We start from the raw sequence: 14,358 nt of genomic DNA on the forward strand, positions 1-14,358 counted from the left end.
TCCCCCGAAGGGCCCCGAAGATGAGACCAGACCTTCATCATGATAGCTGCTACAGTACTGAATTCCAAGTGTGCCTTTAACTTCGTCTTTCAGATGATGTCCCAACAGAACGCCCTCCCAAACAAGCCCTTATTTTCACCCGCTCAATAAGCATCAATGATGTGTGTCTGTGAATCAGAAGACTTTCCTTCTAAGCACTGATGTGGGACTAACCTCCTGGCCCAAGGCAGAGTACGAGGCAGGCTACAAGAACCATGCAAAGCCCCTGATTCCACTGGCAGAATCTGTGCCCCATTGGATACGATTTGAGTGACTTGTTTTCGGTGGGAAATCACTTCTGTTTCCGATTCAGGGCTGATGGCTCAGAGATAAACCAGGAGCCTCAAACTGCTTTTCAGCAACCTGTAGCAGCACAACTTCCCCAAAATCTGGAGGAATGTAATAAGCGCATTTATATCAGGCCAGGTGAGACCTTATTGGTTTCCCAGGTCACATGGTATGTTTGGCTTGAAAGGTGCACTAACCCCATGGCTATATGCCAAGATGGAGGTGGAAAAAGCAGTAGCAGAGGACTGATCGGGAGTTGCTTCTGCTTTCCAGCCACTGTGTTGGTTCAGAGACAATGAAACGTCCATGTGCTGTAACAGCAACCTCTGGTTCAAAACATCTGGCACTTTGCACTGTTGGCATAAAAGGCATGAACCTGCCAGGAAAAGCCCACTCCACAGGAAGAGGGTGAACGAACTAGGAGATCAGTGATGTCCTTTGGAATCTGATAGCATCATCCTATTCTATTGTCTCCATTAAAAGGGGAGTTTTTGGTCCTATCGCAGTCATTGTTCTGTTGCTTAAAGATCACAATAGAGTATGATGCACCTCTATCTTGCAGCTTTTAGCTCTCTAAGGAAAATGACTGATACATTTTCTGTCCTGAGGACTCCACCCCTCTCTCGTGGGAGGCTTTCTGCCAAAGCTTCTGTTGCAGCAGTCCTGCTCCCCATGAGCAGTCAGTGTGGGACCCATGAATGTGTGTCCTTGAAGGGCAAGCTGGTGCGCATGGTCGCCCTCCTCTCCACATACCGCAAACCTGAATGCATTTTAAAATATGCACTAAATCTGAACACAGTGTCCCATCAAAATGTCTCTAAGTATCCCAGAGTGCATATTTTAAACATCTTTTCGAGAGAGCAGATTGAAACCCAAGGCCTGCCACATGCACTGAAAGCCTCATTGGCACAGCATGTTCCTTCTCCTCAGAAACGGCTCAGTGGTTCATGTTAGAGTGCTGCCATCAACCGTGAAAGGGAAAGGAGACAGCAAAAATGAGGTGGAGCCCTTGGCCATATTGCTATGATTCAGGACTGGGCGCTGATTTCCACACTTGTGATATTCAACTCTGCCAGGGGCTGCCGTTCTCGACAAAGGGATCCTTCCTTCTAAAGTACAGAGCTGAGAGGAAAACTCTCTTCCAGTTTACAGTTTCATTTTACAGTTTGAGATTCTCCTTTGCAGACCAAAGAAACCTAGCGGTGAGAGGTCCCTCCACCCCAACTGCTTCCGACGTCTGGCATCCTTACATGTGTGGGAATGGGTGGACAGAAATAGTGAAAACCCTGTGCTTTCTGGCACTTTTCTGAAGTCATGACCGGTTAATGGAAGACCACAGTCTCCAGACAGGTTCACCTGGTTCTGCCAACCTCCGGGAGATCTTCCAGCATTAGAGCTGATCTCCAGACTGCAGAGGCCAGTTCCCCTGGAGAGAGTGGTTGCTTTGGAGGGTGGACTCTGGGGTATCATTAACTTTCTAGAAATTGACAAAAACTCTATGGTATAACTAGCAACCCCGCCCCACATTAGAATTTAAGTGGCAGGGACGGATACACCAGCACTATACACTGATTTCTCACTCAGTCCCTCCCACCCGCACTTCAGGAGCTGGTGGATGAAATACTGGGATGGCTGGAGTTAGGGCACAGCCTGACAACCAGTAGGAGTCCAGAGGGTGGGGGCATAAATGGGTGCCATCAGTGACAGCATGACATCACATCTGGGGGGAACCCAGAAGTGACAACAGCTGTAGGAATCACCATAAACTCTCTACAGTAAAGGTATAGAGCAGTGGTGGCGAACCTTTGGCACTCCAGATGTTATGGACTACAATTCCCAACAGCCCTTACAATTGGCCATGCTGGCAGGGGCCGATGGGAATTGTAGTCCATAACATCTGGAGTGCCAAAGGTTTGCCACCACGGGTATAGAGTTTCCAGCAATTCCTGGCATCCCTGGAAGGATACAAGGTACAGTGACAGGCATGCGGACACCCAGTGTGACTTCTGGTGAAAGACTGAAAGTGAGTCATTGGCCTTGGGGTGATACTCTAGGATTCACCCAACTCTATTGTTAAGCCTCCCATTGTGAAAAACCAGCAGGTACATGTTAAATATTTTTTTTAAATCCAGAAAAGCAACCATGAGGTTGCCAGCTGACTGCCAGGCCTCAATCAATAGCTGGCAGGCTGTGTTTGGCTTGGTGATCAACCACACATTTAAAACGAGCACTTTGTAAGCCGGGAATAAACACAAGATTTCCACAGCCTCTGCTGATGGGCTGTTTGGGTTGGTTCAACAGGCCTGGCCTGTTCGGCGGGGAAGGTACTCGGCATGTACATACAGGCATCCTCTCTTTTTAATGACTTTTTAACATTCCAGAACTGTACAGTAGCACTCAAGATCAGTTTGGGGGCTCATCCGGGAGGGATGTAGGTGTTGACGTATGTTATGTCATTCAAAGCTTCGAAGATGCTTCATTGTCTGAAGTGAAAGGCAAACGTGCTGAAGCAGTCCAAATCAAGTATAGCAAAACTGGGCACACATTGACTTGGTTTGGAGCTGACATGTGTTTTCCTAAACAGAATATCGTGGGGACGAGCTGCTCGACACAGCTGAGGGGCTCCTGAACTTTCTGCAGTAGGGAAGCTGAAAAAGAGCAACAGGCACATTTATTAACAGGATAAGGAGTGGTTTATTAATGAATCAGGGATGACAGAGACATTTCTTAAACATGTTATTAAGCAACACCCAGAGCCAAGCCCAGGAACAGGGATGCCAACCTCCAGGTGAGGCCTAGAGATCACTCAGAATGACAACTGATATCCAGGCTAAAAAGCTATTTCCCTGGAGAAAATATCCTGCTGAGGTTGCTCTCCTTCCCAAATCCTACCTTCCCCAGGCTCCACCCCCAAATCTCCAGGAATTTTACAATTTAAAAAGTGGCAATCCTACCCAGAAAACAAGAGGGGCTTTGGGGTAGATTCAGTAGTACTTTCCAGCAGTGGCGTAGGAGGTTAAGAGCTCGTGTATCTAATCTGGAGGAACCGGGTTTGATTCCCAGCTCTGCCGCCTGAGCTGTGGAGGCTTCTCTGGGGAATTCAGATTAGCCTGTGCACTTCCACACACGCCAGCTGGGTGACCTTGGGCTAGTCACAGCTTCTCGGAGCTCTCTCAGTCCCACCCACCTCACAGGGTGTTTGTTGTGAGGGGGGAAGGGCAAGGAGATTGTAAGCCCCTTTGAGTCTCCTGCAGGAGAGAAAGGGGGGATATAAATCCAAACTCCTGACCTAATTTCCCTGAGTCAAACTCCCAGTGGACAAAAAACAGATATGCACACACACAGTGACGAAGGGAGAGGAAACTGTGCCTGGAGCATGAACTGCCCGCATGCCCCCTCCCTGCCCCTGAAATGCCCCGCCACAGCCCCACCTCCCATTGTGACTGCAATGGCAGTGCCCGGGACAAGCCGCCCTGGATGTCCCCAATGCAGCTACGCTTCTGCACATTCATACTCCCTGTAGATAACTAATAGCAGCTTTGGAGATGGGAGTGGCTTATTTTGATTGGTGTTTGGAATATGCTGCCACAGGAGGTGGTGATGGCCATTAACCTGGATAGCTTTAAAAGGGGCTTGGACAGATTTATGGAGGAGAAGTCGATCTATGGCTACCAATCTTGATCCGTCTTGATCTGAGATTGCAAATGCCTTAACAGTCCAGGTGCTCGGGAGCAAAAGCCACAGAAGGCCGTTGCTCTCACATCCTGCATGTGAGCTCCCAAAGGCACCTGGTGGGCCACTGCGAGTAGCAGAGAGCTGGACTAGATGGTCTCTAGTCTGATCCAGCTGGCTTGTTCTTATGTTCTTATGTTCTTATGATCAGGGAAGAACATGGGAGAAAGACTTAGCCTTCCTTCACCAGAGCTATGACCCAGGTCCAATTCAGGTCTCCCATGGCGGCTCTGAAACTCTCAGTTCAATTAGGGATACAGTTGCAAATTTCCCACTTAATCCATGGTTTGTCTGTCAGTATTCCCTGAAGTGTCTTGGACCATCATGACTAGTGTCCAGTGGGAAGACCAGACTGATACATACATGTGTGTTGGAGGACAAGCTCATCTGTTGCTAGGGGAAGCAAGCCCAGAGAACAGACCACTAGCTTCTCTTCCTGAGCCTCTCGACTTGACCATCCCAAACTTACCAAAAAGACAAAGCCAACCAGTGCAAAAATGAAGAATGCCGTTCCCAAGCACAGAAGGACAGTGGCCCATGGTGGGACAATGACACACTCAAAGTAGCATGATGGGTTCCCTGAAAAGTACAAAATAATTGGATCAAACTGATCAAATACTCATCAGGAGTGGAGACTCACTTCAGGTTCTTAGGGCAGTTCCACACGACTAACCTGCAGTAGTTATTAGGAATGCCTAGAAAGTTCTTTCCTGCTTTGGAATTAAAAATAGTGCCTCAGCAACAGGGGAACATAAATATCACTTGGAAACCATTTGAACCACAAAAGGATCTTCACTTTGTGACTGAAGGTGTGTTCTATGTATACAAGAAATTTTTAAAAAAAAATAATGTTTGATTTAAAAGGCATTCTGTTAAACAGACCTTCTCTGCCTGAAATGTTAAAGAGTTATTGTTAGAATTACCTCAGTCCCTGACATTTTGTAAACGGCTCCACTTTCTGTGGCAACCATTTTGCAGTTCTACCAGAGGTGGGATCCAGCAGGTTCTCACCAGTTCCCGAGAGTGGGTTACTAATTATTGGTGTGTGCCAAGAGGGGGTTACTAATTGGGTCCGCTTTTCCATTAGAGATTCCAATAGGTCCAAAAATCATAAAGTCCTGTTGTTTCCTATGTGAATGGTTAGCGAAGGTAGAAAACGGGACAATTCTCCCTGTTGGGGCTGTTTTAAAAACATGTTTTAGAAATATGGTAAAGTTCCTTGTTTAAGGAAAGTATCCTTCTTTTGATTTCTAGAAATAAAATTAAGTATTTGAAAGTATTATTTGACAGTCAATTAGAGGAGGAGGAGTTGTTTCTGTTGGCAGTAGATGATAGGACTTGCTATAATGAGTTTAAATTATGGACAGAAAGATACCAGCTGGAAATTAGGAACATTTTTTTACAGAAAGTGTTTTTTACAGTAACAGAGAAATTATTAATGCCCCGCCCCCGGAATGCTTGGCCACGCCCCCGTCGTGCCCCGCCCAGCCCCATTGGCGCTATGCCACTGTTTGAATCCCACCACCGTGGGAACCTGTTACTAAAATTTTTGGATCCCACCACTGAGTTCTACCCACCACTCTGTGTCAGAATTATAAAAGGTGCCTGCCTGCTCACAAAGACTGAGGGCCCTGGCCTAGAATAATAAAATAAAAGAGCAATTTATGGCTCAATACTATCATTTACTACTTCATTTATACCCTGCCTTTGTAAGCAAACAAACGTTAAATTCAAAAATACCCCTCTTCTTCCTAATTTTTCAAAACTAGCCATTTCTATCACAAAACATACCAAAAAGCGAATGGTTTCAAGAAGTCCATAGAACTAATTCTTGGTTGAAATAATTGGGCAGCTATGAAAATTTCTGTTCTTACAGATAATTTGTTTCTTGCAGTCCCTCAGTGGTATTCTCAGTGCACCTCTGGATCTTCTGAAAGCATTATTTCCCGGATTTCTTCCATAATTGTTCCCCAAAAATAAAAACCAATATTTATCCTTAGCACTGTCAGAGTGTTCAAAATGCTTCCTTTCCCTTCCATTGGTGAAAGATGATTGAGACATCTCAGTGAACCACAATTTGTTTAACAGTGGCTTGTGCATCATTGGTTAGTATGATCAGACACAAGTAAAAAATTGTACACAGTGGTGTGTAAATTCTAATTTGTCTGCTTCTTTCCTCTTCTCTTCCTCTCAACACAGAGGACCGCTTCTTGATAGTCCAAATTGCAAATTGTCTAAAGTGCAAATTGAAGACAGCAGTTTCCCTTAAAACTGTGAAGGGGTTTTAACCCTTCAATCTCCGTTAAATTTCACTGTTCAAAAGCACCCCTCAACCTGCTGTTAGCATTTTAAATGCTAATAGAGTGAGGTAAGCTGATTCCAAATAACAAAACGGGGGTGGGGGGGGGGAGATGAAGAGTTAAAAACAACCTGGCACAACTCCAAGGCAAACTGAGGTTTTTTGAGCTAGCAATTTGCATTTTATGGGTGGATTGAATCAATTTGGTCTGCCTGAGTCCTAAAGGTAAATCTAGGTTTAAACCACTGTCCAAATCACTGGAGTTCAGTGGGTGACTTCAAATGGAAGTTACTTTCAACTTACCTTACATCATAAAGATGCAGTGAAGAAAAAATAAGATGATATATTATAACCCCACTGCATTGAAAGTATCAATACAGTATATAATGAAACCCAAAACAGAGAGGTAGCCATTTTGATCCATACCCACATGATTTGAGGCAAACATGGGATTAGCAGCTCCTACATGTGCCTCAGAAAGCTACCATGGGGTAGAGGTGTTTTCAGAGTGGAACCTGTGAGTGCAAAGAGAAGAAGAAGAGTTTGGATTTATATCCCCCCTTTCTCTTCTGCAGGAGACTCAAAGGGGCTGACAATCTCCTTGCCCTTCCCCCCTCACAACAAACACCCTGTGAGGTAGGTGGGGCTGAGAGAGCTCCGAGAAGCTGTGACTAGCCCAAGGTCACCGAGCTGGTGTGTGTGGGAGTGTACAGGCTAATCTGAATTCCCCAGATAAGCCTCCACAGCTCAGGTGGCAGAGCTGGGAATCAAACCCGGTTCCTCCAGATTAGATACACGAGCTCTTAACCTCCTATGCCACTGCTGCTCAATTTGCACTTTAGACAAGAGGAAGATGCTTAGTCTTTTCCATGCTCACTGATTCTTCCCAGCGTCACCACTGTCAAACAAGTTTAGCCTAATTTCTCCACAGGCAGATCAGAAATAAGTCTAGAGGGAAAATCACCTCACCCAAGGGTCATTTGCAGAAAAGAACCAAATTGGACACCCCATCACCCTTTCTGTTGATTCTTTCCTCCAAACCCTACAGATCTGATCTCCATTTACCGTGAGTGATGTCAGGTAGATCGTCAGGAACATTTTCAGAAGATGTAACCATGACAACGGTGTTGTCCTGACTTTGGGTGATAGTTTTTCCAGTGATGTTGTGGATGGGATTTTCTGTTGAAATAGAGGTAGTGGTTGCAGGATTTTCTACTGGGGGGACATCATCTTGGCTTGCGGAGGATTCCTCGTGAAACTCGGTGGCATTTTCAATCGCAGTTGTTGGATCTCCATTTGGGGCCGTAGCCCCTCCAGGACCTGAAACGGTCGTGTGGATGGTGTAGAGGTTCTCTGTAGAAGTTGAGTTGATAATATTTTGAAGAAAGTTTTTGGTGACTTCCTCAAAAGCAACAGAGGGGACACCGGGGACAGCTATGGTACCTCCAGGTTCATTAACAATTGTAGAATATCTGCCTGCTGAAGTTGTGTTGCCAAAGACTGTAATGGACATAGTGGGTCTTGGGAAGTTAGCGGTGTTTTCCTGAGCTGTAGTAACAGCACTTTTCTTGGGAGCTGACGTAACTACAGTGACTAAGAATGTATTACCCCCAGAGTTGATGTCATTCATGCGTTGCAGGACTGTGGCTTTCCCAGAATCCCCATTAAGGGTGTCAGGAAGGGCTGCTCTCATTTCACCCAACGTTTCTGCAGTGGCACTGGGTTCCATGGCTGGTGGGAGGGGGATAAAAATAAGATTACATTTTAGCATTTTCACCATAGGACCTTGCTGCAAACATTCTTGAAATTTACTTCATGCAAACAGAAATACATAGTCTAAGATGGATAAATTAAATGATCAGCAGTAGTAAGTAGATTTGCCACTGGTCAAAACAAACAAAATGACATAGCCCCTGAATTCTAGCAGTGGGTAAGGAAAAATGGATACTTATCATACTTTCTCTCCCCTACCCTCTGAATAAAGTTGCAAACAACCTGGGAAAAAAATAATGCTCTGTCCCTTTAAGAGAGGCCGAATGTGTGGAAATGAAAAGTGAACTTTTTCTGTGGTGCATTTACATCCTATTAAGTCTCTGTTAAAGGGCCAGGATCTTTTAATTAGGTTATTAGTAACCCTACACATGCATACTTTTATAAATCTCTGTCATGGCTCTTCCCACCCCCCCATCCTCCTCCTTTCTAAACTGAAGAGATTTGGTTGAGCCAAGGAAAGCCTTACCTGCTTTTGCCAAGCAAAAGACGGCTAGAAAGATGATCTTCCAGAGAGCAGCCAGAACCGGCCCCATGGCAGCGGCTCCTCAGTAACTCCAGCTGCTGCCAGTGGCAAGAGGTCCTGTGAGTAGACAGGATCATTTTATGAGGACAACGGCAAGAGTGTGGTTTCCTACACTACCGAGGAATGTTCCCTTTAAAAATGGAGATGTTTGAGCCTAATGGCATGGGATGCTTGTCAGGTGGTGACACACAATGAAAAAAAAGTAGAAGACATGAAGCGAATAAACATCTGCGCCTGATTTCTTTCAGCTTCACACCAGATTTTGCCAGGTTTTTTAAAGAAATCCTGCTAGTCTCTTTTCATTCTCTCTAGAAAAGCTTTCCAGGAAATGTGCTTTGGCCTTCTAGAAGTGGAAGGATAAGAGGGCAGGGGAGCTGAAGACACTTCTGAAAATCCCACAAACATCCAAGCACTTGGTGCCAGGCGAACATCCTACCTAACTCGGAGCCAGATATGCCATCAGGGCCCCCATCAGTGTCATCACTGAGTCTTTGACAAGGAACATAAGAACAAGCCAGCTGGATCAGACCAGAGTCCATCTAGTCCAGCACTCTGCTACTCGCAGTGGCCCACCAGGTGCCTTTGGGAGCTCACGTGCAGGAGGTGAAAGCAATGGCCTTCTGCGGCTGTTGCTCCCGAGCACCTGGTCTGCTAAGGCATTTGCAATCTCAGATCAAGGCGGATCAAGATTGGTAGCCATAGATCGACTTCTCCTCCATAAATCTGTCCAAGCCCTTTTTAAAGCTATCCAGGTTAGTGACCATCACCACCTCCTGTGGCAGCATATTCCAAACACCAATCACACGTTGCGTGAAGAAGTGTTTCCTTTTATTAGTCCTAATTCTTCCCCCCAGCATTTTCAATGGATGCCCCCTGGTTCTAGGAAATGTTTAATTTTTCAAATGTTCTAAACTGGACTGCTTTTCCATTCTACGAAGGCATAAAGGGTGAACCAAGTCTAAAAGCAAAGCACACGATACAGAAGGGAAAAGAAAACAAAAGGGGGCACAACCGGGCCAAGTTAAAATGCTTTGGGGACTGAAAGAGTTGACAATACTGACTGTGGTAGCCAATGGCCTGACTCAGTATATGGCAGCTTTAAGCAGTGGTGGGATCCAAAAATTTTAGTAACAGGTTCCCATGGTGGTGGGATTCCAACTGTGGCGTAGCGCCAATGGGGCTGGGCGGGGCACAATGGGGGCGTGGCCGGGCATTCCAGGGGCGGGGCATTCCTGGGCGGGGCTGTGGCAAGGACGCAGCCGCTGTGCTGGTCCTTGGGCGGGAAACGAATGCACGCAGGCGCAGGCTGCCACGCACGCCGGTGCACCTCCTGCTAGACTGCTTCAAGTTCTGCGTGCTACTGCTGAGAGGAGGGGCGTAACTAAGGCAAAAATCACGTGGCAAAATCACCAATTAGTAACCCCCTCTTGGCACACACAAATAATTAGTAACCTGCTCTCGGGAACCTGTGAGAACCTGCTGGATCCCACCTCTGGCTTTAAGGGTATTGTCTGATGGAACTTCTTATCACCTTGCTGGTTTGGTTTCTGAATCTATAATCCACCAAGGCCGCCTGGAGCTGACAGCCCATCCTAGGTAGAAATCTAAGAATGTCCAGGAGCAAAGAAGGAAGGGCTATCACATTTCCATTTCAGCATTCTTTTTAAAGGCAGTTTTTTAAAGGCACAGAAGCCCCGTTGTGAACAGACAAGTGCCCTTAAAGAGCATCATTATCTTTATTGCCCTCTGTAAAGTCATTACCTGGCCATCATGGGCAATAAGGAAGCACCGGAAACCATTTCCTCTGTTGTTGCTCGCCTGTCAGTCGGCACTCAAGAAGAAGAGTATGACCCATCATGGTGGCCTAATTAGATTCGAAAGTCAACAGGGCATCTTATGGGGGGAAATGAGAGACAGCAAACAAAGGATTAAAACTGGGTGGGGTGATAATGTAGCAGCACTTTGATATTGGTGCCGAGGTTCCAGATGCTCTAGCCAGGACAACTCTGCTTCCTAGTGCTCTACCTTTGTGATTTACATATAAAGATAACTGGCTGTTGATGGCTTCCCCAAGCTGTGTGGTCATGGTCTGGTAGTTTCTGCTCCTAACATTTCGCCCGCCACCTATTCAATTTATTAGACTTAATAGGCTGGCGACGCAAGTCACAGTGAAATCTGTTCCTCTCTATAGCACAGTGTGGAGAGAAACACACCTTATAGGCCAGTGGTGGCGAACCTTTGGCACTCCAGATGTTATGGACTACAATCCCCATCAGCCCCTGCTAGCTGGCAGCAGCTGATGGGAATTGTACTCCATAATATCTGGAGTGCCAAAGGTTCACCACCACGGTTATAGGCCGTTTCAAGCCGGAGCAGCAGTGGCGTAGGAGGTTAAGAGCTCGTGTATCTAATCTGGAGGAACAGGGTTTGATTCCCAGCTCTGCCGCCTGAGCTGTGGAGGCTTATCTGGGGAATTCAGATTAGGCTGTACATTCCCACACACGCCAGCTGGGTGACCTTGGGCTAGTCACAGCTTCTTGGAGCTCTCTCAGCCCCACCTACCTCACAGGGTGTTTGTTGTGAGGGGGGAAGGGCAAGGAGATTGTAAGCCCCTTTGAGTCTCCTGCAGGAGAGAAAGGGGGATATAAATCCAAACTCCTCCTCCTCCTCCTCCTCCTCCTCCTCCTTCTTCTTCTTGGCCCAAAAACAGCCCTCTAGAGACGGTAAAAACACCGTCCCTGGGACGTTGTTCACACGAAGCAGCAGCGCCGTGCTAATCCCCCCACCCCCATGGAAGGAAAACACCACTTTTGGAAAACACCACTGGCGTGGTACGAAGTGCACTTGCGTGAGTGCGCCACTTTTGGCCCCTCCAGTGTCCCATTTACCTACTCTGCTCCCTGTGCAGCTTTGGATGGTTGGAGGGACATGCCCACACTGCCCTCTGACCACCGGAGGTCGGAGGGCAGCGTGCCATCCAGAGCTGTGCAGGGAGGAGAGGTAGGTGAACAGGACAAACTGTGAGCGGCTCTGTGTAGAGTCACCTCTGTGGTTCACCGCAGCTTTGGGGGTGCCTGCACGGTACCGTGCAAGCGGTCCTGAAACTCTACCAGCATAAATTATGCTGGTGGATAGCCGTTTCTGCAGCAGTGCAGAAACAGCCATAGTGACATGCCTCTGAAGATGCCAGCCATAGATTCGGGTAAAATGTTAGGAGCAAAAACTATAAATAGAGCCCGGAAAACACGCAATAGCCAGTAATTCCAGCCATGAAAGCTTTTAACAATACAAAAGCTTTCTGCTGTTTTAGATACATAGTACTGAATAAGGAATCTAGCTTCTTATGAACTATACCTCTTTATGTTTAGGATTTGTGATGCATCTCAGTACATTACTATATAAAATTGTACCAACAGTTTAAGAACTTAGGTCAATAAGATACATTTGAGTTTTGAGACTATAGTAGATTATTCATTTGGCTATAATTGCTGACGTTTTCACTACCAGCCAGCCGGTGGGCTGCGCTATTTCCTGGGACAATACAAAGATAACAAGATTAGTATTATGGGGCACCTTACACTAACATTTGATTCCAGAAGAAGCTTTCATGGATTAGGATCCGCTTATTCAGATACAGAGAGCAGCCTCTATACTAGTTCCCATGCACCTTTTATGTAAGAGGCATGGAAAGAAGAAGAAAAAAGAGCAGGGTCAAGAGGTGTAGTGAAGTCGTTACGGTGACGCAATGAAGAGACGAGACGCAGCTATATCAGGAAACCGGTGGAGAGAAGCCAGTGGCTAATCTAGGTGATCTGGCTAGTCTGGCTAGTCTGGCGAGCTGGGGTCCCTGGCACCTTTATTAAGGGTTTGGGAAGGCGGGAGAGCGGGAGAAAGTTGGCCAATTCATGACTCAGCAGAGGGCTGCGTACGTGCAGGGAGAAAGGTTCCTGTCTGGGTCGAATCCACATTCGGGCATCTTGTGACCCGGGTGTCTGGGGGATCTCGTGATGTGCGTACGTGTGAGCCCAGGAGGGGACAGATGGCGCAGGCATTCCTGTGCACTTTCTGAAGCTCTACTGGGTTCGCTAACGCACCCCTACAGTGTAGGATGACGTGATTGGATTTTACTTAATTACAAAAGACAGAGACCCATCACTTATTATTTCTGATTTAGTTAACACTCATAAAAAATGATGTGTTCCAGGTTATTATAAGATAGTTTACACTTAGAGTAAGAAATTCTAGTTCCTTTCTAGCTCTGGAGAGCATGTATGTGTATTACAATTTCTTTCCTATTAAGAGGTCAGCTTTTCTTCAGTCTAAGGGAGTGTTCCCCAATATGCTGCTTATGGGTACTATGGTGCTTGCCACTGCTTCTCTTATTGTCCCCCGCGTTTTTCAGAACATGGGTGGGCCATTGCAAGGCAGGGCTTGTAATTGACTTCCCTCACTTGAAATCAGTTTAATGCGTGAGGATGAGGAGGACATGCACACAGCTCGGATTTCCATACTGTGGCCCCTTCCGCACACGCAAAATAATGCGTTTTCAAACCACTTTCACAACTGTTTGCAAGTGGATTTTGCCATTCCGCACAGCTTCAAAGAGCACTGAAAGCAGTTTGAAAGTGCATTATTCTGCATGTGAGGAATGAGCCTGTATTGGTTCCATTGCTCCTTCAGATTTCCTTCTGTGCAAGAGGTGTGAGGAGGGACTGTTTCCACTTGGCTTCATCTCCTGTGGAAGCCATTTTGGGATGGCACTCACCACCCCTTCTCAAAATTCCAAGGTACCCACAATCTAAAAAGGTTGGAGACCCCTGGACTAAACATTGAACCAGACATTCTGAGAGAAACACAGTATGTGGTGCAGCGCCCATGGGAGCGGGGGGGGGGGGGCAGCGTGATGCCCCAGGTGGAGTCGCAGCAGAGGCATGGCTGGGCCGGGGTGCAGGGTGCGTGCACGCCCCAGGCTTAGTTTCCCCTCGCTCCATCTCTGCACAGTATGCCCAACATTCCATTAGTAATTCTAATGCAGATGTGGAGGATGTCATGATCTACCCAATTCTGGTTTGATGCTGCCATATTGCCTAGCATGCCCAATTGCTGGCAGGGGCTGATGGGATTCGTAGTCCATGAACATCTGGAGAGTCGCAGGTTGCAATGGCGTAGGAGGTTAAGAGCTCGTGTATCTAATCTGGAGGAACTGGGTTTGATTCTCCGCTCTGCCGCCTGAGCTGTGGAGGCTTATCTGGGGAATTCAGATTAGCCTGTACACTCCCACACACACCAGCTCGGTGACCTTGGGCTAGTCACAGCTTCTCGGAGCTCTCTCAGCCCCACCTACCTCACAAGGTGTTTGTTGTGAGGGGGGAAGGGCAAGGAGATTGTAAGCCCCTTTGAGTCTCCTACAGGAGAGAAAGGGGGGATATAAATCCAAACTCTTCTTCTTCTTCTAGTTACTAGTACTTTCCTCCAATTACCTGACCCATTATTATATGATCTAGTTCTCTCCTCCAGTTACCTTAACCCATTATTATCCAATCACCTTTAAATTAATTATAATGAAAGTCTCTAGGGGAGTTCCCCAATTTCTGCCCAAATTAAACGAGACATGAAAATAACTTGGTTTAGATTGAAGAGGCTCGTGGTACCTTGAGGAGAAATTGGTCTGTTGTGGCACAAGCAACCTTTCATGCATCAAACA

At 46.7% G+C, this 14,358-nt stretch overlaps 1 long non-coding RNA gene across 1 annotated transcript in view; it reads left to right on the plus strand.

The window, feature by feature from the left end:
- LOC125427639 overlaps positions 1-5,225 on the plus strand; it is a 9,852-nt gene extending 4,627 nt beyond the window's left edge. Inside the window, exons 2-3 of the long non-coding RNA XR_007243745.1 lie at positions 3,873-3,878; positions 5,213-5,225. This is a non-coding gene — a long non-coding RNA (uncharacterized LOC125427639). The remainder of the gene's footprint in view (positions 1-3,872; positions 3,879-5,212) is intronic.
- The last annotated feature ends 9,133 nt before the right edge of the window (positions 5,226-14,358 follow it).

This window comes from Sphaerodactylus townsendi, linkage group LG03, assembly GCF_021028975.2.
Source record: "Sphaerodactylus townsendi isolate TG3544 linkage group LG03, MPM_Stown_v2.3, whole genome shotgun sequence".
Taxonomy (NCBI): domain Eukaryota; kingdom Metazoa; phylum Chordata; class Lepidosauria; order Squamata; family Sphaerodactylidae; genus Sphaerodactylus; species Sphaerodactylus townsendi.